The sequence below is a fragment of the Bactrocera tryoni genome, chromosome 2 (assembly GCF_016617805.1).
Source record: "Bactrocera tryoni isolate S06 chromosome 2, CSIRO_BtryS06_freeze2, whole genome shotgun sequence".
Taxonomy (NCBI): Eukaryota; Metazoa; Arthropoda; class Insecta; order Diptera; family Tephritidae; genus Bactrocera; species Bactrocera tryoni.
This window is the reverse complement of record NC_052500.1, coordinates 57484006-57510479: the sequence shown is the minus strand read 5'-3', so window position 1 is coordinate 57510479 and position 26474 is coordinate 57484006. Positions and strand designations below refer to the sequence as shown.

Genomic DNA, 26474 nt, shown 5'->3' with positions numbered 1-26474 from the left:
GACACACACCACCTCTTCGTCGATTTCAAGGCTGCTCGACAGCACGAAAAAGGAACTGCCTCTATACCGCGATGTCTGAACTTGGTATCCCCGCAAAACTAATACGGCTGTGTAAACTGACGTTGAGCAACACGAAGAGCTCCGTCAGAATCGGGAAGGACCTCTCCGAGCCGTTCGATACCAAACGAGGTTTCAGACAAGGCGATTCCCTATCGTGTGACTTCTTCAACCTGCTTCTGGAGAAGATAGTTCGACCTGCAGAACTTAGTAGAGAAGGTACCATCTTTTATAAGAGTGTACAGCTGCTGGCGTATGCTGATGATGTTGATACCATCGGCCTTAACACCCGCGCCGTTAGTTCTGCTTTCTCCAGCTGACGGACAAGCGGAAGCACAGACAAATGGGTCTGGCAGTGAACGAAGGGGAAGACGAAATATCTCCCGTCATCAAACAAACAGTCGTCGCATTCGCGATCATTGGCACTCACGTCACTGTTGACAGTCATAACTTTGAAGTTGTAGATAATTTCGTCTATTTAGGAACCAGTAATAACACCACCAACAATGTCAGCCTGGAAATCCAACGCAGGATTGCTCTTGCCAACAGGTGCTACTTCGGACTGAGTAGGCAATTGAAAAGTAGTCCTCTCTCGACGAACAAAAGCCAAACTCTATAAGTCGCTCATAATTCCCGTCCTGCTATATGGTGCAGAGGCTTGGACGATGTCAGCAACCGATGAGTCGACGTTGCGAGTTTTCGAGAGAAAAGTTCTGAGAAAGATTTATGGTCCTTTGCGCGTTGGCCACGGCGAATATCCCATTCGATGGAACGATGAGCTGTACGAGATATACGACGACATTGACATAGTTCAGCGAATTAAAAGACAGCGGCTACGCTGGCTAGGTCATGTTGTCCGAATGGACGAAAACACTCCAGCTCTGAAAGTATTCGACGCTGTACCCGCCGGGGGAAGCAGAGGAAGAGGAAGACCTCCACTCCGTTGGAAGGACCCAGCGAATCCGCAGCGACCCGGCTACGCTTGGAATATCCAATCATGCCAATGCAGCGAAAAGGAGAAACGACTGGCGCGCTGTCGTTAACTCGGCTATAATCGCGTAAGCGGTGCTCCATACGCCCTAATTAAGAAGAATGTAGAAAATAAAAACGTTTTACATCACATTATGAATTTTTTTAAAATCATGGTGCGCGTGCAAATGGAATGGAACTTTAGCGTAGAACTATTTTAATTTGTACGCAGGTGAGGAAAAAATAAAGGAAAAATTAGACACAAACTTGTGGAAACCTAAAATCTAGTATAAATTTGTTTACTACCTAAGAAACCCAATTTTTGGAAATTGGTGTTTCAGTTTCATTTAGAAAGTCGTTGAACTTATGTACACGATGCATTTTTCAAATAGAAAAGTAATATATCAAATTTTATTTTTAATTGTATTCAATCAAGTGCATACACAATATTTAATGTTATCCTTGAATATAAAATAAGTATATAATTATTTTCTACCTTGAACTACCCATTGATTGCATGTATCCCCAAATCGTTTCAGTCAAACTGCCACCAACAAATGAAAATTACCACCTGATTTGAACTAACAATATATGAACAATCAAATTTACAGTTTTTGAACAGCTGCCATTCAAACTAGTCTCGAAATGTTTACAATTGCACGCTTAATTTTTAGCAATTATACTCGTAGTATGCCTTTGGGCGCTTAGACACGGACATTTCAATACATTTTAAATTCGTAGTGTTCACGAAAACAGGAATGCAATGCTCACTTTGCCCAAACTTTCGTAATTGTAAAATTATGAAAAAATATTTAAGAAAAATATTTAAATTTTAGTACAATCTTCTACAATTATAAAAAGTTAATCGTTAAACTTCTCTTATGAAGTGCCAATATTTTGAGAATAATTTATCAACGCTCCAGGCTGGTGGTTGAAATATCTATCAAAAATTAACAGAATCTTATAGAGTGTCACTGTCAACAAATGGTATTTAGCTTTTCGCATACCGCAATGATTTCTAGTAATTGACTGGGTGCCTAGGTTGAAGAGCTTAAGGAGCATATACATACAAGTAGGCCCCAATAGAATATACTTATATTAATAGGAAGAATTGTTTCCTAAAATACTTTTACGAGCATGAAGTGAACTCAAATAAGAAGCTGGCAAAACTAAAATCTGTAATTTATCTCAATATAAAGATATCATGCCATTCTCAAGTTGAATTTTACTGATACTTACATCAAAGAGCTCAATTACTTTTGGTAGACATATCTCACCACACTGAAAACATAATTTCTTTCTTAGCCATAAAATAGGCTCATGAGCTGCACTTAAGCAGTTTATAGCCTAACCGCAGAGATGCATATAAGCATTTGCCAACTTGTTCTGTTTAACTGCAAAGCACAAAAACATTCATTTGCACTGCAGCAAAAATGATTTATCTGCCACTTTTGAGACAGGAGTGACATTTATATTCGTATCTATGAGTCTATAGTATTCTGTCGAAAATACGCTCAAAAGAGACTTTTAACGGCCGAACTAAGGACATGGTGAATCATAAGAACGCAGTCAATATACGCATTCCTACATAAATAGTATCAACGTGCTGGAAAAAAATCAGGCAAACGGTTTGTTTTCTTCGCAAAACTCGTTTTCATGTCTGGACTTTGCGTATGTCCATCCATGTGTTTGTTACGAGTGATATACCGACACTCTTTTGGTAGGACAGCCCTACCCCTACACAACACTATTAATTGTAAAGTTATTGCAATCACATCCATAGTTGTTTTATTGTCTCATATATTTAGAGCCAATTTCCTCTATAGTCCAGTCATTTAAGCTTAAATTAACTTTTGAGACAACTTTAGGGTGTCAATATACAAGTATTTTCAGACATATAAATGGGTATATCGAATTCCGAGGTGAACTTACTATAATGACTGGACTATAATTTATTTTTTAGTTGCACTCAGTTCCTCATTCAGTCATTTACACTCCCATAAGTACTGAGTTGAAGAGTACATTTTATCAACTCGACCACTTAGCAAATTATTTCCTTGAGAGAAATACTTATTTTGAGCTGAATTCGAATTTCGTACTACACAGCTCGCATTATTTAAGGCGAATTTTGTTAATCACACTCTCATTGAATGTAACTCACTCAGACCGGTGGTAAACAAAACTGACCTACATTAAGCTCACTTACTTTAACATAGGTACTTTGGTGAGTAGGTTTTTCATACGTAAACTCAACAGAGGCTTTACAGAACCGGCTTTTGCATTGCCTTACATTTTATTACTCCATTTACGTGTTTAGAAGCTTATTTAATGGAAGATGCGATAGTCTCGTTACCTAATAGCAATGTCGAATTAAACAGTCTAGTTAGAATAGTAATATACCAGCATTAATGGACTTATAACAATATCTGGAGCATAACTGTAGCAATGTACGAGAGTTTCATATACCACTTCGAACTATTCATTAACAGTAAGAGCTTCTGTTATCCGGTAGACTTGAAAAGAGTGACTAAATTGAAAGGAACATGCATGGAAACAAATTATATTCTCTCCAAAATTTGTTTGATTTTCGTTGCTTCACGAAGCTGATAATTATGATTATTCATTTCAAATGATTTTATAGCAAAAATAGCAAATGAGCCTGTTTGAGCTTCTCAATATGTACATAAATACTGGACGCTAAAGATAAAATTTCTGAAGTGTAGAAGAATGTATTTCTCAAAGTAGTCAGCACCAGCACCTGTTTCGTTATGCACTGCACTCTTTCTTCTTTATTGGCGTAAACACCGCTTATCTCGTCTATTTGGTCTTTTTTCCTCAAAAGAGGACTTTACCCTGCACGTGCTGAACAATATTTACGTTGAGCAGAGAAGAGAAGTTGTTGTTCTACAAATTCGGTTTAAGTTTATACTCAGTTATGTCAAAAAGTCTTCAATGCATTTAAACTACAGCATACAAGAACATTTCGAAATTTCTCTTCATACATGCTTCATAAATGTAGGATCCTTATACAAAATCGGTTTAGGTTTATGTTCGATTCTGTTAAAAATCTTTACAAGCTCATGCTGTTTAACATCAAAATTTAATGTCTTTCGAAATTAATCTCCATACATTTATTTATGGCTAGAAAAGTTTATTCTAATAAAAAATCAGTTAAAGTTAAACTATCTTCTATTAAAAACCTATTCCAATTCTCTTAAAGTTCATGCTGTTAAGATTAAAGGTTTTAGCATCTTTCGAAGCTACTCCCCAAACATGTATATGGTAAAAGTAACCGTTACTCATATACAAAATTAGCTTATGTTAATCTCACCTCTGTTAAAATTCTCTACGAACTCTCTGGCGCTCTTTGTTAAAATGAGCCTCTTTCGAAAAAACTCCCATATATTTATATATCGATAGTAACTTTTACTCTTATACAAAATCAGTTAATGCTTAACACGCTAATGTTAAAAATCTCTACAAACTCTCTGCAAGCTTATGTTTAAATCTCCAAAATATAAGTGCCATTCGTATTTCCTCTCCATACATCTACTTACCGCAAGTAACTTTTACTCTGATACTAAATCGGTTAACTCTCTTATGTTAAAAATCTAACCTTCACGCTGTTAACCATCAAAATTAAAGCATTTCTGTCAAAAGGTATAGATATTTTTAGCAATATCTACTGTTATGCAAACTCAGTTAAAGTTTAATTCACTCACTCAACATTTATAGACATTTTGAAATTTTTCTTCAAACATTTATTTATTACTATTACCGTTGTGTCTTACTTATACTTGTAGTCGATTCAAGTTTATACTCACTTACATTAAAAACCTCTGTATGTTATGCATTTTTTCGAACATAAAAATTTTAAAACAAGATTCACCTTAACTAACATTAACATCTTAACTAACTAAAATACTATTATTCTAAAGAAGCGAATTCAACAAGCGGTTGCCATTTGGCGAGAACTTGTCAGCTAACAAAGAGCTGATTTCGTGATTCGAATTTGCTAAACGTTTCTCCAACAAATTTCAGTCGCCGTTGGTTAGCTGCCGAAACTGAATTTTTCCCGCACACATTTAACTACACAGTTGTAAATACAATTCAGACTTCGTGCGCTCAAATTGATGCTTCGTTTAAGCCTTTCGAGGTTTCGTTAAGCAGCGCCGTCGTTAGTAGTTTCCGCACTTCGTTGGTTGGCCGATAGGACGACTTCGCCAATATAATTTGGTCGTAACATTAGTGCATGTCGTTTGCAATTTAGTTTAGTTTTTCTTTGGATTTCGGCGTTAATGTTTGTATAACGGTGCTGAATATTTTACCGATAGCGCGCACAACTTTGTGTTAGTTTACTATATGCACATATAATATATAAGTATGTTACTTATAATACATATGTATATGAAAGCATAAAGCCAGTGGAATTGCCGCAGTTCAAAGTTGAAGGTGGAAATAAGTTTGCGGTGGAGTTTAAAGCTGAATTCGATATTACTGCACGAATACGCTTGAGCAGCTGTACCGCAATCGTGTTCGTTTGTTATTGTTAAGTTGTGTGAAGAAAGAAGAATTAAAATTTAAATAATTGTGATGTTATTTTTGCACAAAATGTGAAGTATTACAAAATAAAATTTTAATCTGCCAAGGAATCGAAAAATTTTGAATGGTAATTCGAAAGTGAATGAAAATTTATGAAGTGCAAATAGCTTAATAAATTAGCTGACTAACAGTTAGTTAGTAATTAAGAAAACGAAAAATTTTAGAAAAAAGGAAATTAATATATGTTATAAAAAAGTAAAATAAAATCAAACAAAATCACATAAAAAAATTATAATATGTTGAATGAATTAATTAAACATAGTAAGAATGAGTAAAATAAAAAATAAACAAAATAAAAATAAAATAAAAAAACTAGAATAAAATAAAATAAAAACCATAAATTATAATAAAATAGAAAACTCCAAAAAAGTGTAACATTTATATTCGAAAGTTGAATAAATTAATAAGTACAGCATAATAAAATTATTAACAAGAGTAATATAAAAAAAATGAAATACGAAAAACAAAAAGACAAATAATATATAATAAAGTAAAAAAAAATAAAAAAGTGAAATAAAATAAATATAAATTAAACAATCAAAAAAAATTAGAAAGAAATTATAAAATTAAACGAAATTATAACTAATTTTTTAAAAAGTTGAAGAATTGGGTATACATATTTTAAGTTCACTTTAACAAAAAATCTTGATATGATACAAAGCAGAAATTTATAAAATAATATAAATTACATGTTAAAAAAAATCAAGATTTTTTAAAAGCAAAGTTAGAAATTTTTGATCAGAAATTAAAGGAAAGCAAGTTAGCAAATTTTTTGATAAATAAATCATGCCAAATAACTCTTAATATTTTTTATAAGAGCAACATAAGATTAATTTCAAATTTTCATTAACAGCTAGCCGAAAATGAGTTTAACGAAGTCAAAAAATTGTTTGCCCGATCAAATCAAAAGAGATTGAAACAACTAACTCTTTAAATTCAGTTTGTCAAACTGGTGGCAATTGCTAAAAATACTTTCATAGAAGGCAAGAAAAATGTCTTAACAGAGTAATATACCAATTAATTAAAAATTCCGTATTCATGTTATTAAATATATTATACTCGACAAATCTCAAATACATTATTAAAGTTTATTGAACTAAATTGAAAGAGAATTGTGTTGTGAGCTCAAATCTGCATAATACTGGTTTAATTCCGTCGCATAAAGTTAAATATCTGAAAAAGTATGCTGTTATTTCGTGTTCAATAAATCTAATAAACTTAATATTGTTGGAAAATTTTTCTCCATAATTAAAATAACAAATTGATGAACAAATTGCTGAAGTGAAGACCAGAAGCACCGATTCCATTGCTAATAAAAAATTAAATTGAGCAAACAAAGGGGAAAAAATAAACCAAAATAAACAAATAAGTAAAGGCTAAGTTTGGGTGCTAACTAAAATTTTGTACGTGCAACTTACCGGAATCAAATAGTGTAATATTTTAAGGTGTAAAATATCTAAAAATATTATTGGACTCCAAGAAATTTTTTATTTAACTACATACATTGTGACAAAAATACCCGGATACAGTATTGAAATTCCCCATGTAACTGATATTTCATGAAATTGTTTTTGCCAAGTTGGTTCATAATTACTCTGCCAAATATGAGCGTCATCTGTTAACCAGTTTGTTTACAGCAACTGCTTAAGTCAGTACACCTCAGTAGTGCGTTGCAATTTTTACAATAGATGAAAATATCGAACGAAGAATTTTTCTAAAATTTTGTATTTTTAACACAAATTTTGTATTTTTAACAAACAAACAAGTCGAAAATAATCGGAATGGAGTAAAAAAAAGCAAGCCGAAACCAAAAATACCACGCCAAAGTCGCTCACAAGTCAATATGATACACTCTTTTTTGTTCGATATTCGTGGTTCGGTGCATCATGAATTTATTCCGGAGGAACAGACGGTCAATAGAGAATTCAATGTGGCGTTTGCGCAAGAAAATCAGTCGAAATCGGTCGGAATTGTGGAAAAACAATTCATAGATTTTAAACAATGGAACGTTGCATTGGGCCAACGATTAACCACCCAATTCACCAGATTTTGTTTCGTGTGTTTTTTTGTGTTCCCCAAATAGAATTTTCCGCTCCGTAGAATCTATTTTCAGTCAATTGTAGAGATGAAATAAGATTCGTTAAAGGAGCTGAGGGCCATCCCAAAAATGTTTATGGAAAGAGTTTCGCGGACTGGAAAAATCATTGGAATAAGTGTATTATATAGGAGAGATTACTTGAAAGGCAATATCTAAATATTTTACGTTTTATTTACAATTTCCGACTATTTATCTGCCACAATACATGTCTAGAGTATTGCTTGATTCAATTAAAAAGCATATAGTGCAAAGGACGAATATCAGGCCAAGTGTGATCCATGGATTTATGATCAACCCTACAACCCAACCTAATGCTTGGTTAATAATATCCGCAACAAACCTTAATATTTGGCGTCGATTTTTTTTTCCAGATATTGGAACGGTCAGGATTTGACAGCAACTTCAATTTCTTGTATATTCAACTAACTTTAGATATTTATTTAAAAACTAAAAACATTTATAAATCCCTATATGTATAAAAGTGAGTGAATACTTCAACGAAAAGATAGAAAATTGCATTCAAAGTTTCCCAGTAGTATAGTATACTCCGTGATTAAATAGTAAACTGAATTATTTTATACGAATTTTATATTTTACAAAATGTGAACTCTTTATTTATTCTATCAAATTAACTAACAACGAAGTCTCTAATTATCAATCAAGGATCAAGCAGTTTGATGTGCGTTAATACCGCGTTCTCGAACTACTTTGAACTTGTTATAGTAAATGCCTTTTTGGACCTTAGTTTGAAAAACTCACTTTTCGGTTGTTTACAAAAATATTTGCAACTCGGAGATAATTAAAACTAAAAATTGAAAAATATTATTGAATGTTACATGTGTTACCATCCTGCTCCCCGACAGTTTTAAATGACATTTTCCCTTTACTTTATCGCCGTAGTATTAACATAATTAAACGAAAATTCGTCGTCTCAATTAAACTGAAATTTATTACTAAAACTGAATAAAATAACTTCAAGCAAAATTATGCTGTGTAATTAGAAATATTACATGTTTGTACGTAACTTTGAATAAATTCCGTCGCATAAATTAAGATATCTGGTTTTTGGTATCTGCTGTTAATTAAATCTAATTCATTTCATTACTGTTGGAAATTCTTTCATCGAAAATAACAATTCTTTAATTTAATTTAAATTAACATAATAATGACTATCAAAAAGCAATAGATTAAGGTATAAAATAAAATAAAAGAAATAAAACAATTAAATTGTGTACAAACACAAGGATCACAGTGAATGCGCATTAAAAAACGACCAACAACAGTTAGTGAATTGAAGAATATTATTTGAGCAAAGTTTGTAAAATAATAACGTGTTTTAGTGCGCCACATTTGCCGTTAGCACTTGCGGAAGGGCCATGGCGTATACGTAATAAATTGCTTTCCTGTGTACAAAAAGGCACAGCGTACATCCCTACAAGGTGTGCATAAACAAATCCCAGTGATGCAGTTCCTGCACTATCAGCCTCGCTGCAACTCTATTGTTTTGTCTACTCTTCCTATTCATTAGCAGAAAAAAGCCTTGCGCGTTAGAAAATCAGTGTTCCTTTTAATATGCTTTGCAAGTTTAGTGTTTGGCTAACGCTCACATTAGTTCGTTAAGCAAACTTATGTACCTACTTCAAAGTTGCTATCTGCAAAGAGTAGTGTCTTGTTGTTATTTTTCTTTCCTTGTGTTTGCGTATGTGCTTGAGTTTGTAATGTTTTTACTATAAAATGCTACGGCTTCACTATCTCTTGTTGACAACTGTGCGTATCGTCCGTATTAAATTAATATACGCTATCCGGAGAGGTCATGCTTTTCTGCTCTGTTAGGGTTGTAGCTGCAGCATAATGCAAAGCAAAGACGAGAATAGCTTACCATATTTGCTTGCAACACCAAAATACAAACCTCGTAGAAAAACGCGTTTCATACTTAAAATGAAATATAATGTTAAATCACTTTTCATAAGTTTACAGGCGAGGAAAAGACGTTTATAATAAAAACCACTGATATTCAAAAAAAAATGAGTTCTGGTTAAAAAATTATTACATATTATTTACTATAAATCTGACAGCGGAAGCTGAAAATTTAATGCTATATATACAATATTTACCATGATGTAGTTAACTATAAGCAATATAAAACTCAATTTCGATTTTGTAATGATATGTTGTTTGGCAATTTAGGTGACGATATTTGCTGATTGTTTTCAAAATATTTTCCATGAAGATGCTTTTGCATGCGTTTGAAGTAATTTTCTAAGCACTTTACCCACTCTGATAGACGAATGTCCAAAAGATGTGTTCTGAACTCATTAACCGCCTCTTTAGATGTCGAAAAACGTTTATCTATTAATTTATCTTTTACGTACGGGAATTGAAAGAATATATATTTTGTGTGTTTAAAATTGCAGTTGTTTAAGTCGATGAGTAAGAGTTCGCAATATGGTGGTTAAGAGTGATTAGTTTTCCCAATTTCTTGAAAGACAACTGGGAAACATACGGCTGTGTTTTACTTAGAATTTGCTTTATTCTAGTGGTATGGTTACAATATATACAGTACATTCGCTTGGAAGTGCTTCGCACATGAGCAACTTCTGTTGGATTCGCCTAATTTTAAATTTGTAGTCGACTGAGCATAGGGACGCATACGCATAAATCCACGTTTCGACATCTCTCACGTTTCATAGACGTTTTTTTTAAGATGCATTACATCGTTTAGTCTCCTTTCTAACAAATTTTTGTATAAATCAGAAATTTTAGCCCGCTGATCGCTATGGTTTTAGAGGCGTAACTTAAGATTGTCATTTGAATTATTTTTAGCTACAATGTCATTATTTATAAGTTTCAATATCAATGCATATAATCTAACGAATATGGGCTTAATAAAATAGTTAACATTTCTGTCAAACTGTTGAAACTAAGAGAACCTCTAGCTCGTCCCACTGCAATGCTTTTTTGTTAACATATTCTAGTTTTACGGAAATATAGTATCAGGAATAATGTGTTTCTTGTAATGACACAATCATCAATTGTCTGATTGTCTTAAAAATAATATATATGTTTTAGTCAGATTAACTCACTAATGCTAGATTCCGATTTAATTAGGATTATTTAATAAAAATTCGTACAGTCGATTTTATTTAATTTAAAAATTGTATATGAATTAAAGAGCAAAGCTTAGTATAGGAACATAATCGAAACTATAGAGGGTGTCTTCCCTATATTTCGGAGGTTACACAGATAAAACTTATCGTGCTGATGCACCTAATCATAAGCACAAGCTTATTCAAAGATGAGACAATAACGTTAGGGGATTTTGGTGACTTTTAAACAATGGGCCTCGTCAGATGGGCACTCCAGCTACCTACCTAAAAGTTGTAAAAAATAAATTTTATTACACATTAATAATTCAAAAATTTACTAATTGTCCGATTCATAATTAAATGTAGACTACTATTTTTTTATTTTGTTCTTAGATTTAAATTATATTTATTCATTGCAACATATAGGAAGGAAATAGTAACCAAAATTGTTGCAATTTTTTTGACAGAAACGTTAAATGTACAGAGCGGAAACAAACACATTTAATTAACGCTAAACGGCAGCGTTTAGTAACAGGCACAAAACACACGTAGGTTTTAGTGCAGCCACACATATGTATGCATAAGAAGTAGAAGTAGAAGTTTAAATAGTGAAATGCTAATTTGCATAGCATTGTATGTGATCAAATTCAGACCGCTACCGCTAATAGATACCGCAAATGAATGCGGTTTTGCATTCATAAACACACTCTACCAACGGTATGCATACGCAACACATCTGATTGGAAATTGAGAGCGTGTAGATGATGATCACCGGTGCGTATGGGTAACATTTTCGACGAAATTGGCTAAGCATTAGAGAGCATTCACTCTAATTTCTTCCTAAATTATGCATTTAGAAGCAAGTACTTACTATAACGAAATGTATATAAATAAAAAGTTGTTAAGTCCCTTGTAGCTTTCAATAAGTAAATTTTCATACCCTCACAGTAAGTTGTTCCAAAAGGGTTGATATGATTTCGGTCATTTTTAATATGTCATGATCTGAAGTTTCTTTCATTTTGTTATATTTATTATTTACGATTTCATCAAGGAAAGATATATGTAAATAAGAATAGCGTTTACAAATTGCTTACTTGTATTATCAAAACTATCGTTTTCGTCGTCGTCTCATTTTCATCTGTGTAATGTGGTAAATCAACAAAACCGTCGATTCTGGTGCGAAGAAAATTCTCAAGTTATTCATGAGCAACCATTATATTCACCAAAGTTGACAGTATGGTATGGTTTTTTGTCTGCGGGAATGATCGGTCTATATTTTTTTTCGAAATGAAGCTGGTAACACCCTTACGGTCAATGGAAAGCAGTATAGATCGATGATAATCAACTTTGTATGTCCGCAATTGGAAGAAGTTAAGTTGGTTTTAAATTATATTAAATCATTCATATATCATAAAACTCTGTATAGAGCAATTTTTTGTTCTCGAAAATTGAAGCGCATTCGATTTTGTTATAGTAAAGAGTAAAAGGAGGATGGAGTCATGTGTAGAAGTTCACGCAAGTGAGGAAAGTTATCTGATCGCCATTCACTTGTGAGTGGTCAGAAACGATTCTTTTATACATGGCTCAAGCAGCTCACTACTTCCGGTCTTTGACCAAGTATCCTCTTGGTAGCCTAAGAACATCCGTTTGAAGACGAGCTAAAGTGATAAGGCAAAACATCCCCTGCATAGGGTTGTGCGTTGGGTTTGGGACCCGCCTCGTAAAAATCAGTACCAATGACAAAGAAACCACAGCCTCGGATGAGAGACCCCCACTTTTGATGACGATGGAACAGACGTTCCATTGCCCGACCATGAAGAAGTTCGAATAGCAATCGCCTGCCTGAAGAACAACAAAGCGGCAGGGGCCGACGGATTGCCGGCCGAACTATTCAAACACGGCGGCGAAGAACTGATAAGGAGCATGCATCAGCTTCTTTGTAAAATATGGTCGGACGAAAGCATGCCCAACGACTGGAATTTAAGTGTGCTATGCCCAATCCATAAAAAAGGAGACCCCACAATCTGCGCCAACTACCGTGGAATTAGCCTCCTCAACATCGCATATAAGGTTCTATCGAGCGTATTGTGTGAAAGATTAAAGCCCACCGTCAACAAACTGATTGGACCTTATCAGTGTGGCTTCAGACCTGGAAAATCAACAACCGACCAGATATTCACCATGCGCCAAATCTTGGAAAAGACCCGTGAAAAGAGAATCGACACACACCACCTCTTCGTCGATTTCAAAGCTGCTTTCGACAGCACGAAAAGAAGCTACGGCTGTGTAAACTGACGCTGAGCAACACGAAAAGCTCCGTCAGGATCGGGAAGAACCTCTCCGAGCCGTTCGAAACCAAACGAGGTTTCAGACAAGGCGACTCCCTATCGTGCGACTTTTTCAACCTGCTTGTGGAGAAAATAGTTCGAGCTGCAGAACTAAATGGAGAAGGTACCATCTTCTATAAGAGTGTGCAGCTGCTGGCGTATGCCGATGATATTGATATCATCGGCCTCAACACCCGCGCCATTAGTTCTGCTTTCTCCAGGCTGGACAAGGAAGCACAGAAAATGGGTCTGGCAGTGAACGAGGACAAAATGAAATATTTCCTGTCATCAAACAAACAGTCGTCGCACTCGCGACTTGGCACTCACGTCACTGTTGACAGTCATAACTTTGAAGTTGTAGATAATTTCGTTTATCTTGGAACCAGTGTAAACACCACCAACAATGTCAGCTTAGAAATCCAACGCAGGATAACTCTTGCCAACAGGTGCTACATCGGACTGAGTAGGCAATTGAGAAGCAAAGTCCTCTCTCGACAAACAAAAACCAAACTCTATAAGTCACTCATAATTCCCGTCCTGCTATATAGTGCAGAGTCTTGGACGTTGTCAACAACGGATGAGTCGACGTTGCGAGTTTTCGAGAGAAAAGTTTTGCGAAAGATTTATGGTCCTTTGCGCGTTAGCCACGGCGAATACCGCATTCGATAACGATGAGCTGTATGAGATATACGACGACATCGACATAGTGCGGCGAATTAAAAGACAGGGGCTACTCCAGCTCTGAAAGTATTCGACGCAGTGTCCGCCGGGGGAAGCAGAGGAAGACCTCCACTCCGTTGGAAGGACCAAGTGGGGAAGGACCTGGCTTGCCTTGGAATATCCAATTGGCGCCACATAGCGAAGAGAGAAAGACGACTGGCGCGCTGTTGTTAACTCGGCTAGAATCACGTAAGCGGTTTCTATGCTTATTAAGAAGAAGAAGAGAAAAGACCTTGTAAGCATAAATAAAAAATATTATTGCGTTTGTATATTGACAGGCATCAACTTCATAACGAAGATAGTATATGAACTTTTGTACCGTGTAAATAGAGAATGTTGTCAGAAGCTCGAGTTTATCTAGTTAATAAAACATTATATATCTATAACATATCACTATTTATTATCCCAAAAAAATATAATTCTACTAATTTTCTTGCTTCTGCCGTTGCTTTTTTAAGCAGCGTAATAAATTTTTATTTTTCTCCTTTTCAATTCTAATGAAACCATTTAATTAATAAATTATATTGACTGCTCTCACTGCTGAAATCTTGAAACTAAGCGTTATTTAGCCACATAGATCACGGACTGACGGATTCTCTTTGGTTAAATTTTCAACTATTTTTATTTTAATCTCTTGGTCATTTCATGAGTTATGTTCCACAGCTGGTGGTTTAGTTTTCGTAAAGCAACTTTCGAGATTTTCAGAAGGTTTTTTCAAGAGTCTTCAATGACTTCAAAAAACACAAATTGTGATGGTATCAATTTTTAAACATGATACTATACATTGGAATCATGGCTTACAAACAAATATAAAATGGTGGCGCCTTATCTTTTATCGTAATTTTAAGTTGAGCGCTCAGTAATGCTATTTTTAGTGCATAATTCGCCCTCGCCATACACCTGACTTGGTGCATGGTGACAGGAGTTTGACATTTGAATTTTCATTTTTTAACTCAATCTAAAGCTCAAATAGTTCTCGATAGTCGTTGTTCCAAGGCACCTTTGCCTGTTCTCTTCTCCGTTCGACTTTTCATTTAAAAGAATTTATAGCAAGCAATAACTTTCCATCAAAGTAATAAAAAATAATTTATATTAAGAGATTCCGCACGCTCTTTCGGTGCCAATTACCTGAATTGAGAATTTGTTTAAAGGAAATTCATCAACATTGTGTCCAAGTAGCTCAATAGTAGCCACAATAGAATAAGGAAAAATATATGTACTTTTTACCGCTACTACTAAATGAATGAAGACTTTTCCGTCGTTTTATCTTCAAAAATTTATTAATTTTTCGACAGCGACATTGGATCACATATATTCTTCACAAACTGAAACTTTTTTAGTTGAAGAAATATCTTCATGAAATTGGCATTGAATATGATTTAAAGCAATTGCAGAATTTGGGGAAACTCGTTCAGATCGAGCTACTATAAGATATAGTTACCATACAAAATGACCAATAAAAATATAGTTATTCCTTCGTTACACCCGAAGCTTTCTATTTATTTCTTTTTTTTTTCAGTTTTAATATAATTACCACATATGGTGGTAAATTTCTACAACTAAAAATCTATATAAAATATACTAACGAATCTCACCGTAGAGAGTTTTTGCCGTAAGCTTGTTAAAGTTAAGTTTTCATAAACAGATGTTCATATTTGCTGCTATGTGGAGCTTCTGCATATTTCATTTTTAAGCTGTCCAATTGTGACATACATATGTATGTTTATTTGGTGGTGATGCGGTGCTAAGCGAGTCGTAGTGAACACTTTGCTGGTCGTTGATGAACTATCATGAGTTAAATTCATATTCGTATATGCAAGTCTAATTTTCAATGCCATCATTTATCATAAGCGCCGCACCCAGGCAACCGAAAAGTCACACAATCCAAACAATAAGCATTCTGTCAAAGCAAAGGTTTTACAAATAGTGGGGTTAATGAATTTTGCACAATATCGTCTCATACCTTCAAACTTTTTGAATGGATTTTTACTATAGAGATTTTTAACTGCACCATAATGAACACAACTAAAAAAATAGCGGATAAAACGAAAAAAGTTCGTGAAAGGAAATGCCAAAGAACTGCGAGTCACATGGCATTCTAAACGCCAACCGGTTACCGTATCGCGTGTGATTTATTTGTTGTGAAAATTCTCCCAAATGAATTAGTTATATTTGCTTGTCTGGTGTATGTATTTACTTATCTATTGACAGCAAATCAGCTGCATTTATTTTAAAGTGACAGTTTTGTTCTTCTAGCAAACTTATTACTGAGTTGTTATTTTCTTTTTTCACAATAACTGCCTAAAATTTTGAAGAGGAGTTCTTTTATTTTCTATATTTATACGCCCTTCAAAATTCGAATGGAAATTTTAAATATTTTCTAATTCCACTGCTCTTCATGTTTGAAAGTCAATTAGTATATTGAGCGAATATGTTTAAATTTATAACTTGTGATCTTAAAAACACAAGACCGAGCTATGATATAAATAAAAAAAAACCCCAATCATCTGATTATTTATATGATTAGTTTTTATAAATTCGTATACATTCTTTTAAGAGTATAAAGAAATACCATGCGAAAAATACATTATAATAATAATAAACGTCACGCAAACAACTAAAAAAACTCTTAAACGCTCCGAAAAGCGCCCACTACAACAACCATTACTGAGCAACAAAAATTCCACACCAATAATTTCTCAGCACTAATGATTCTCGTCAGGCAACACACTGCCTAGCCCAGGCCCGTCCAACATAATTTTGTGAAGGGCCAGGTTTAGCATTTTCATAACCGTAGCGGGCCAAAAAAAATAAAATGACTTTCAGTTTTGGTATATTTATTTATTTATAAAAAGCAGCATCACAGAAATCTTAATATATTATTATTAATGTAACTATGGCCTTAGCATATAAAGATATTCTTATTCTTAAAATCTAATTAATGAGATGTCTGACATTTTTTTTGTTTGCACAGCGCATCTATGTCAGCTGGAGTTTTAGAAGTGGCTATGCCCAAAATGCCTTTAAGATGGCTTTCTAATAAAGATGATCTGGTTTTTGATTTGTTAAATTTCATGCGAGAAAACAGCTGCTCGCAAACATATGTACTACCAAATAAAGAAATTTGTTGAATAGCCAGCTTAGTAAGGTTTGGGTATTGACTGGGTGTAATATATTTTTTGTAAAATTCAATTAAGTTAGGAAGACAATTATTATATGCTGTTTTTGGATGAGAGCTGCTTTGCAATTCTATTAACTTCAGCTTTGAATTCAGCGCAGAGCCTTCAATTTCAACATCAAATGGATTTGAAATGGATTCTTTCATGCAGGGAGTTTGTGATTTGAAGTCAGCGAATCTGTCGTCAAACTCGTTCCTTAATCTTTTTATCATCAGCACGTACTTGTCAAAATCCAAAGTATCTTCCTTTCTTGTACATAAGGTCTCCCAATGAATCAACTGCTTTTGTTCCAGCTGCTTTTCCAACAACAAAAGCTTTTTTGTGAAAGCTAGAACCTGTTCGTATAACTGTGTGCATAGTTGGTCTTTCCCTTGCAGTTTCAAGTTAAGCTCAGAAAGATATTTAGTTATATCAACTACGAAAGCCAGATCAGCCAACCACTGCTCATCAGTAAGGAAAGTAATTTTTTGGTCTTTGTTGTCAAGAAAAATCTTCAGCAGGGAATAGAATCGTTTTAGTGTAGCTGCTCTGCTGAGCCAGCGAACGCGACTGAAGTATACAATGTCTTCGTGATCTGAACCGACATCAGCCAGAAAAGCCTGGAACTGTCTGTGGTTAAGCCCTCTTGCGCGTATAAAATTAACTTTCAGGCCTATACAACTGGGATACCCAAAGGCTCTAAGAGATGGCGGGCCGGATGAAGAGCCTATGCGGGCCGGATGGTGGCCCGGGGGCCGTATGTTGGACAGGCCTGGCCTAGCCGATATGCAAGTTATTTCAGTTTTCGCCATTATTTATGTATATGAACTGCCGACTAGCTTCAACACCTTTTTTTTTGTCACTGTGTGTGTCTTAAACACCGTTTAAGTCAAAGAATTAACACATTTTATTCATTTTGTTGGGATTACAGTTTTCTGAATTCTGCATCAGATTATATACATTTAGTAACTAAATGACCGCTAATGTAATATTAATGTTGTTTGGAATAGGACAGTTAGATCGCAATGAAAAGCAAAGGAATTAGAAAAAAATTTAAAAGACTTATACACTTAGTTTTGATGTTGAATATTTTCAGCAAGCTTATGCAAGTGCTTTTTGAGGACAGGTACAAAATTTCAGATATATAACGTAAAAAATAAAAATATTGTCGATTACATTAAATGTTGCTCAATTGTGAAATTTCTTCCAGTGCATTCTGTGCATTCATTAACGCATCACAACATCAACGCATCAGTGAATTCACTTAACGGTAGTTTTTAATTCTGACAATATTTCGAAACGTAGTTAGAAGTTACAGAAAAAGGAAATTTAAAGCAAGTAACTGGTTGAGCGTCGATTCCCTTTTACCGCTTCTACGCGAATGCCGCTTACTGTACTGCTCGCTTGGAACTAAGGCTAAGCATTCAGGCTTTAAATTAACTATTTCAAAAGCAAAACAGCAAAACTGTTCAGAGTTGGAATATAAGTAGTCGCAAAGTTAGCCGCTAAGCAGCTTTCTCTACTTTAATACCACGTTTTAGTAAGTTAAAAAGCGTATGAATGCTTAAATATATGAACAAATATATATGTTTGTGCAATGAGTTTGTACGCTTTCCCTCTTCTTCTTCTTTTCTTCTTGGAAGCTACTTCTTGCAATGTTTTTTCTAATTAAATAAATTTTAATAAAACCTTCACGCTACTTAACAAGTATTAGGCCTCAGTTTCATCGATCACCTCTTCATTCGAAATTTCTTCCCAGCGATGATTCTTTTGAGATTTGAGAACAGATAATAATGGAAGGGTAGTAGATCTGAGAAATACAGTCGACGCGGAAGCATTTCGAAGCCCAATCATCGATTTTTCCCATCGTTTTCACTGACTTGTGACGTGGTACGTGGTCCATCGCGTGCAGGTCACTCGGATGACTATCGATTGGTCTTCGAAGTGAAACCTTGGAACCATGTTTCATGCATTGTCACATATCAACGCAAAAACTCGGGTTTATTACGCTTCAATATCTCGAAACACTGCTTCGGACCATTAATTCGTCATTCGTTTTGATCAAAAGTGAGCTTGCGAGGCACCCGCTATATTGAGCTTCCTCATGCCTAAATATTAATAAATGATGCTCATTTTACCGCGTCTAACTTAGCCTACCAATCTTTAATGGCCAGTTATCCTGGGGCTGTGTTCGGAAACTCTTCATCAAGCTGAGTGTTTGCTTCAACTGTATTTTCACCTTCAAAAAACAACATTTTATCAATAAGCGAATTTCCTTTTTATCTATTTTTTTCTTAACAACAAAAATTGATTCACTCAAAATGTTATATTAAGCGAACATATGGGTTTACGGGTTTGAAAAGATCGATATTTTTATACACTTATTTAATTCTTCCATACCTTTAGAATATTGTCCCGCATTTTCAAGTTGATCCAAGTGATAGTTTCAGAGATACAGCCTTGAGAACTTGTGCGCTTGAGGCTAGCAAGGCAAACTGTGTTTTTGAAGTCGGTTGACAAGATTTCTCAAGAACTACTCAACTCATCTTAAGGAAATTTTACACAGGGTTTTGAGATACAATTTTTAAATACTTGGATGGAGGACTTCTTTTTTTCGATTACATCTGTATGAAAAAAAATTTTACGAAATTTTCATTTCTTTGTAAAAATTTTTGCCAAAATTCCAATTTTCAATTTTTTTTCTTCCTCATGCTATCAGTAAAGGTTTAAACCAAAACACGTATTTTTTTAGCTTAGATGATCCTGCAAGAATCTTGTTTTCGAGAGGTCACCAGAAATGACGTCGCATTGATTAAGTTTAAAATATTTTTTTGGAAAAATTTAAGAATTTCTTCTTTGTTAATAATGTATGTTTGTAATAATAAAAAAATTTAACAGAACACTTCATTCTTATATGAGAAAAAATTGTTAAAAAAATGCTGTTTTTTATCCGAGGAAACCCATGTCACCTCTTAAACAATGTAGTTATCCGGCTTTATACACGCGTCATTTGAAGTTTGGGTCTAACTAAAAATGATATGGATTTGATTCTAGTGGCGCCATCTATGGCCACTTTTCAATATGTTCCCATTCTCTAGAAATTTAGCTTCCATAAAAACATGTCAGCAACCAACTCTTTCCAAATTTAATACACAATCTTTTGTCTACTTTTCACTTAACCTATATTTTTGTTGTTGTCCATTCGGTCCTTATCTCTATTTGTTTTTTTTTTGCCACTGTTTGGCTTTTGTCGCTTTTAGTTTGGAGTTGCATTCATTGTTAACTGTTCTACAGTTATATTCTATGCTAAAATGTTCATTTCGTGTCCATTTAATTGTGGTTTCCTTTGTTCCTTTTTTGTGACGTGATTATATTATCTTGATTGCCCAAACTGTATAATGTAGTTTCTTTAGGTAGTGACGGCAAAGAAGTGATGACAATTGCCGATATAGCTGTTCTGTTGGGTCACACAAATTCAACTAGCATAACTGTCATGATTAATAATATAAAAATAATTATTCATATACCTAACTAAGTAACTTGAAAATGAAACAGCAGATTGAGGAAGGAAGAGTGTCCCTGTGTGAGTATTAATAATGTTTTAATTCCAAAGTCCAATTGTGTAAAATATTAAAATATCTCGGATTACATTCAGATAAACGGCTTACTTGGTGTGAACATATTAGAGCCAATAGAACGCAGCTCAAAATTAAAAGTAGAATAATGTATTTGTTGCTTGGCCCTAAGTCTAAACTTAGTTTACAAAACAAAATTCTTCTCTATAAAACTCTGTTGAAACCCGTATGGTCTTATGGCATTCAAATCTGGGATACAGCAAGTAGATCCAACATAGACATACTTAATTCAAAGGTTCCAGTCAAAAACCCTTAGACTTCTCACTAACGCTCCGTGGTACATTAAAAATATTCATCTCCATAAGGATCTGAGAATGCCTATGGTAATTGCTGAAACAAAAAGATACAGCTCAAAGTACATAACAAGAATAAACTGGCATCCTAACCCATACGCTATAAACTTATTAGACAACAGCGATGACACACGACGATTGAAAAGACTACATCCTCTAGACCTGCCATTTAGATCGTAAGAACTATCTAAGTATAAAATAATACACATTGTAATAATATTGATACACATTTTACACATTCATTTAGCTTAATAAATGCTAGTTACTAAATAACGTTATATTAAGGCCAAATTGCACTTAATGCATCAATGTGAATCACATTAATCAATTACATTTACTTATTGTCTTACGACATATTGAATGTTATGAATGTTAACAAAACAAAGAAAAAAAAGATATCAGATTGAATACAACAAAATAAATCATATGATAGAAACAAAAGTATTCGTGACTGTTTAAATTGTAACTTGCATAGAATGATCCAATTTATAGTTAGTAGGAATAAGAATCGCTTTATTTGCAGCTATGTTGAGAAAAATCAAAAAAAGTTTGTATCCTTTGGAACAAGTATCTGTTAGGAACGATCTCTTAACCTAACCTGATAGCATCCATGTTTGATATTTCTAGCTACACGTTGAATTATTTTAAGGACACTGTTTTGAATGAAGATGAAGCTAAAAAAATGTATAATGATTACACAGGTCTACAGTAATTTTGTTGTTCTAGATATAAGAACGATTTAAGATATATTTTAGCCTTCATTAACACTGAGTTTGTAAGATTAGATTTCGGTCAGTTTTAAATCTTTATTTTCATTTTGCATCACAAAAATTACAAAACATGAAAAAATTACAGACAAATTTATAATGTGAGTTCTCTGTAAACATGCGTCGAAGTAAACAGGGAGACAAATGTTGAAAATATATTTTATAACTCAATTAAACTTATTTTGTTAGCTTTTTTTATAATTTCCCAGTTGACAATCTCTGTATGAGGATCAACAATATTCTGCCATAATTTGTCAATCCCATCGACCTTGAAACTTTTCTTCCATCAAGTTTAGATCCCAGCAGAGCTGTTCTCCTTTTACAATTTTCCAAAATGATACAAAAATTTAGTCAGATTATTGCGGAAATAGTCTAAATTGATACTCAATTTTACTTTTATAGTCCAAACTGTCAGCTTGCATATTTTGGTCAATTTCTTCATAGTTTGGTTCGTAATATTTAGTTACCTAGAAAATTTTTGACTATAAACACAAACCCTTTTCAAGCATCGAATTCCGGAACAATTATAACCTTGATGTAATGTTTATTTTTCATAAATTACTTCGTCGTATTTGAGGACTATCAAATATTCAACCTCTCAACTTTCCCACAGTAAGTTCGGCAATCTTTTACAAATTTCATTACATCAATATCGCTTCACATCCAACGGTTTGCCAACTTGCTTCCATTCATAACTTCATCTATTTCTAACTAAATCACTGGGCTTATTTTAAGAAAAAAACTTCGGTGAACATAATTCATACTCAAATTCAGATCTATTGGTAGATTGCACGGTTATTTGCATTTTTGGCGACATCATTGTTTCTGAGTAGTTCATGCGAATTATTTTGAAACGAAAGCGAGATTTTAATTAAGTATAATAAGACACTTTATAGACTGTAATTCTAGATATCTCAACGTATGAGTTTCAGTAAATCCTTAACATCTTAAGGTTAATTTTCCGCATATTTTTGGTAAGAAGCCTGAGAGTAAAGAACACTTTATGTTTACATGCGCGTAAAGGTCCACCCTAATCATGACTGCATAATAAGTTGTTAAATACTATCAAGTCAATATTTATTAAAATATTCGATATAAAATTATCTCAAAAATAACAGCAATAAATTTTCTTGAATGAGTTCGAAATCGAGACATATGAAAGCATCAAAATTTGCTTAGGTATTCAGTACAACAAAAAAAAAATCGTCAGGCAAGTGTTAAAGATATGCCAAGAGAAATGACAAAAGACCTCGACAACTCTCGCGAGTTCGTTTGAATGATTTTGATTTATATTTTGAGTATGAAACGCGTTCTTGCTCGACTCGTACCGATAAAACTGAATTTTTTTCTAAAAGAATACCGTGAAACCGTCTCTCTGAATATAATTGATCTTGCGAATTCCGATACCCATCCGCGGAGAACAATGTATCTACCGATGAGACATGGGTATATGAGGTTGACATGAAAACGAGTCAACAATCGTCGGAATGGATTCCAAAAAGTGTTTCAAGGGTTGGAAAAATCGTTGGCATAAGTATATTACATCTGAATAGGATTACTTTGAAGGCGAATAATTAAGTAATGATGAGTAATTAAATATTTTATTTTTTTTATTTACAACTTTTTTGTCAATGTATTATGCATTCAAGAAAGATGAAGAAAAATTCAAAAAAGTTTTAGAAAAATCTACTCCCATATAGTATACAGAAAAATTGTAACTGGTATATGTTGGCAAAGTTCACTTGTTGTTCAGCAATAGCTGAAAGAAAGAATGGTTAACGTCTAACTGCGACCTTGGTGAAAGACTTTCACTTAGCAATCACACCTAAGATGTGAACCTTAAAATTTCTCGAAAAGTTCAAACGATTTCAAATATTTTTTAGTAAAATTATTTACATTATCGATTTGCTATGGTAAATTTATATAAATAGCAAAAATATATTTATTATGTAATTACTAAACAAAATTTTATGTATAAACTTTCATCATATTTTTCTGTATCTGCTTTCAGATTTCGAGAGATATCATCAAAAAGTGGTAAAAGTTATAGAGAATTTGTGAGCAAATATGTAGCCTAAAAATTTGAAAATGAAATAACATAAGCTACTCACAGCAAAATGTGGTACTAATTGTCATAATCTATTCGCCTATTAATTTCTGATGATTCCAAAAAGAAAAACTAAAATATACAAGCCAAGCGAACGTCACAGCTGTTTTAGCATACATTACTCTCAGTGGATGTAAATAAATGTACATAAATGTAATAATTGCCGCAATAATAAAATTAAGGCGCCAAATATCGTGAAAACATTGTGACATCGGCAAACGCGTAACGTGATAAACTCTAAAACGGTCCAAGTAAAACTGCCTGCGACGCGAACAACAAAACCGGCGAACATGATTACCTTTGCACAGCATAGAATGCGAACGATGCATGCTAAAGCGGCAAGAACGATTCAACAAATATAGTACCGCAGCCAACGTGTTTAATGAAAATGAAACGGGAAAGTAAAATAAAAAAATTTTTGTTGTTGATTACCGCAATTTGTATTAACAGCTTCTGGTAGTGCCGTGGCGATGGCGGAGATGCTGGTGGTAGTTTACTGCCGCTTGCTTATGGCACGCATGAGACCGCCACAGCTGGTGATGCCATTGCACACACCTTCACCATCGAAATGCGTGGCCAAAACCACTATCACGATGGTGGTGAAGGGGGTGGAGGAGACAGTAGTGGCAGTTTGGAAAATGTGGATTTGAAGAATATGGATATGCATGCCTTTGATCATGATGCTGGCATTAGTGGTGTACCAGTGTACCAGAGGAGTCAGAGGAGCGCGATCATATAGCGCATCATTTTGGTAAGTTATTTTGTCCACAACTAAAATTATAAATTTTTCACAAACTCTATTTATAAAGTATTCCTTACATTCCTGTAGTTATATAAGTCAGCCTCGAGGCCAAATCTACTTAGACATTTAATTTCTTTTACCACCAGCTCGTTACTGAGTGACCTCACAAGAGTTTAAGCCTTAATCTCACAAAGGCTGGACAATGAAGAAGTAAGTGCTGAGATGTTTCAACCTCGTCTTCCTCCAAATGGTTTCTACAGTTAAGATTCCAAAACTCTCAACCTTACAAGGTGGTCGCCTTTAGGGGAATGACCTATTTTGACGTCCAATACTGAGAAAGAATCACTGAAATTGCGACAAAGAGGGAACTGATTAAAGCAAATGGTTTCTAAGCACAGCGCTGGCAAGCTCCCACAAAGTGGAATACACGAAGAGTGCTAAGCAGCCAATCCTGTTCCCTGATAACGGGGCTACGATGTATTTTATTATTAGCTCAGCAAGTTTGCAGTTACCTATTATTTGGCTGTGGACTCGCCTCCATACAGTAGTGACTTTTGTGAAAAAGGCTGCCCTTCATAGTAGTAAATCTATCGCCATAATACTCATCCACCAGCCGCTCTCAAACTTTGGTCAATCCGTAAAAAAGAACACTTTTCCTCTCCTCCAGTAGATATACAACATCTTTTGTATACGCGCAGAGAAAATGCCACCAGCGCTTGGTTTGGTGACTCCATAATGAGATCCAATATGATATCATAGTCTGCTAGGATTACCGACTATTCAAACTTGCAGAAACCTATATTCTGGTAACAATTTTCATGCCCAAAAACTTTTCGGATATATCTATGGACTGTAACTACTCTCGCGTTTTCAAGTGTGATCTTTTTTATGGTCTCCATCCACACAAAAACCCCTACAATATAATGGGCTTGACTGTGGTGTCATAGTGGAAAAGAACTACTGTTGGTGAGATACCTTACTTGTTACCACAGCTCTTCTGCAATAGTACAAGGCTAAGTTATCAATGGATTCCTAGCTTTGCCCTCGATATTGGGAAAGAAAATTTGGAGAGCGCAAAGGGATGCTTCCGATCCATTCAGGAACATTCCCCTGACTTTAAGTGCAACATCGTCTGCAAAGCAAAGTTTGTGGAGCATTGACGCTCCATGGGAAAGGAGAAGGAACATCACCTTGAGAAGTGGCCGCATTTCTTCAGTGGTATACGCTTATATCTCGGAAAGTAAACATTACGAATCTTCAGCATATATATATATTATATGCTGTTTAGGGCCTACTTTCCACTTGTGTCCTTAAGATATCGTATATAGGTTCTTCCTGAGGACGCCCCTGAAGCTTCATAACAGCCCTCCATTTTTTCGCAGAAGCCCTTCCTTATCTCGAACTTGTATTTTGCAAGTTTCGCGTTATACATCGCTCAATCGGCAATTAATTCATTTCAGTTCGGTATTAACAAGAGTGGTTCTTCCAACACTTTTTTATCGTATTCACTAAACTCTAACTAACTCTTTCCAAATTTGCATTATATATCCGGGCTATCTCCACAGTAGTTGACCAGAAGCAAAAAGTGCGACAATGCAATGATTACAATTACGAATTCTACTGCCAAGAAGACGCTTTGGTCAGTATATATGTATTTATATACCTACAACAAGCGTGATTATTTTGCTAGAATATACACTCCAAATATAAAATTGTGATGATTTTTTTACTTTCTATAAAAAAAAAGATTTTCATTAAAATAACAGTGCTTGCTGTTAGGCGTTCAAAAAAAATATTAAATAGTGGCGATCAGTAATTAGTGCCTTTCTTCCTTAATTTCTACATTTGAGTGGAACTGTTTCTGTCTATAGTTATCTACATTTTCAAAAATTTATTTATCTAACTCTGCTTAT

The 26474-nt window shown here is 34.3% G+C and overlaps 1 pseudogene; it reads left to right on the top strand.

Moving 5' to 3' along the window:
- Positions 1-5656: 5656 nt before the first annotated feature.
- LOC120768779 overlaps positions 5657-26474 on the top strand; it is a 64497-nt pseudogene continuing 43679 nt past the window's right edge.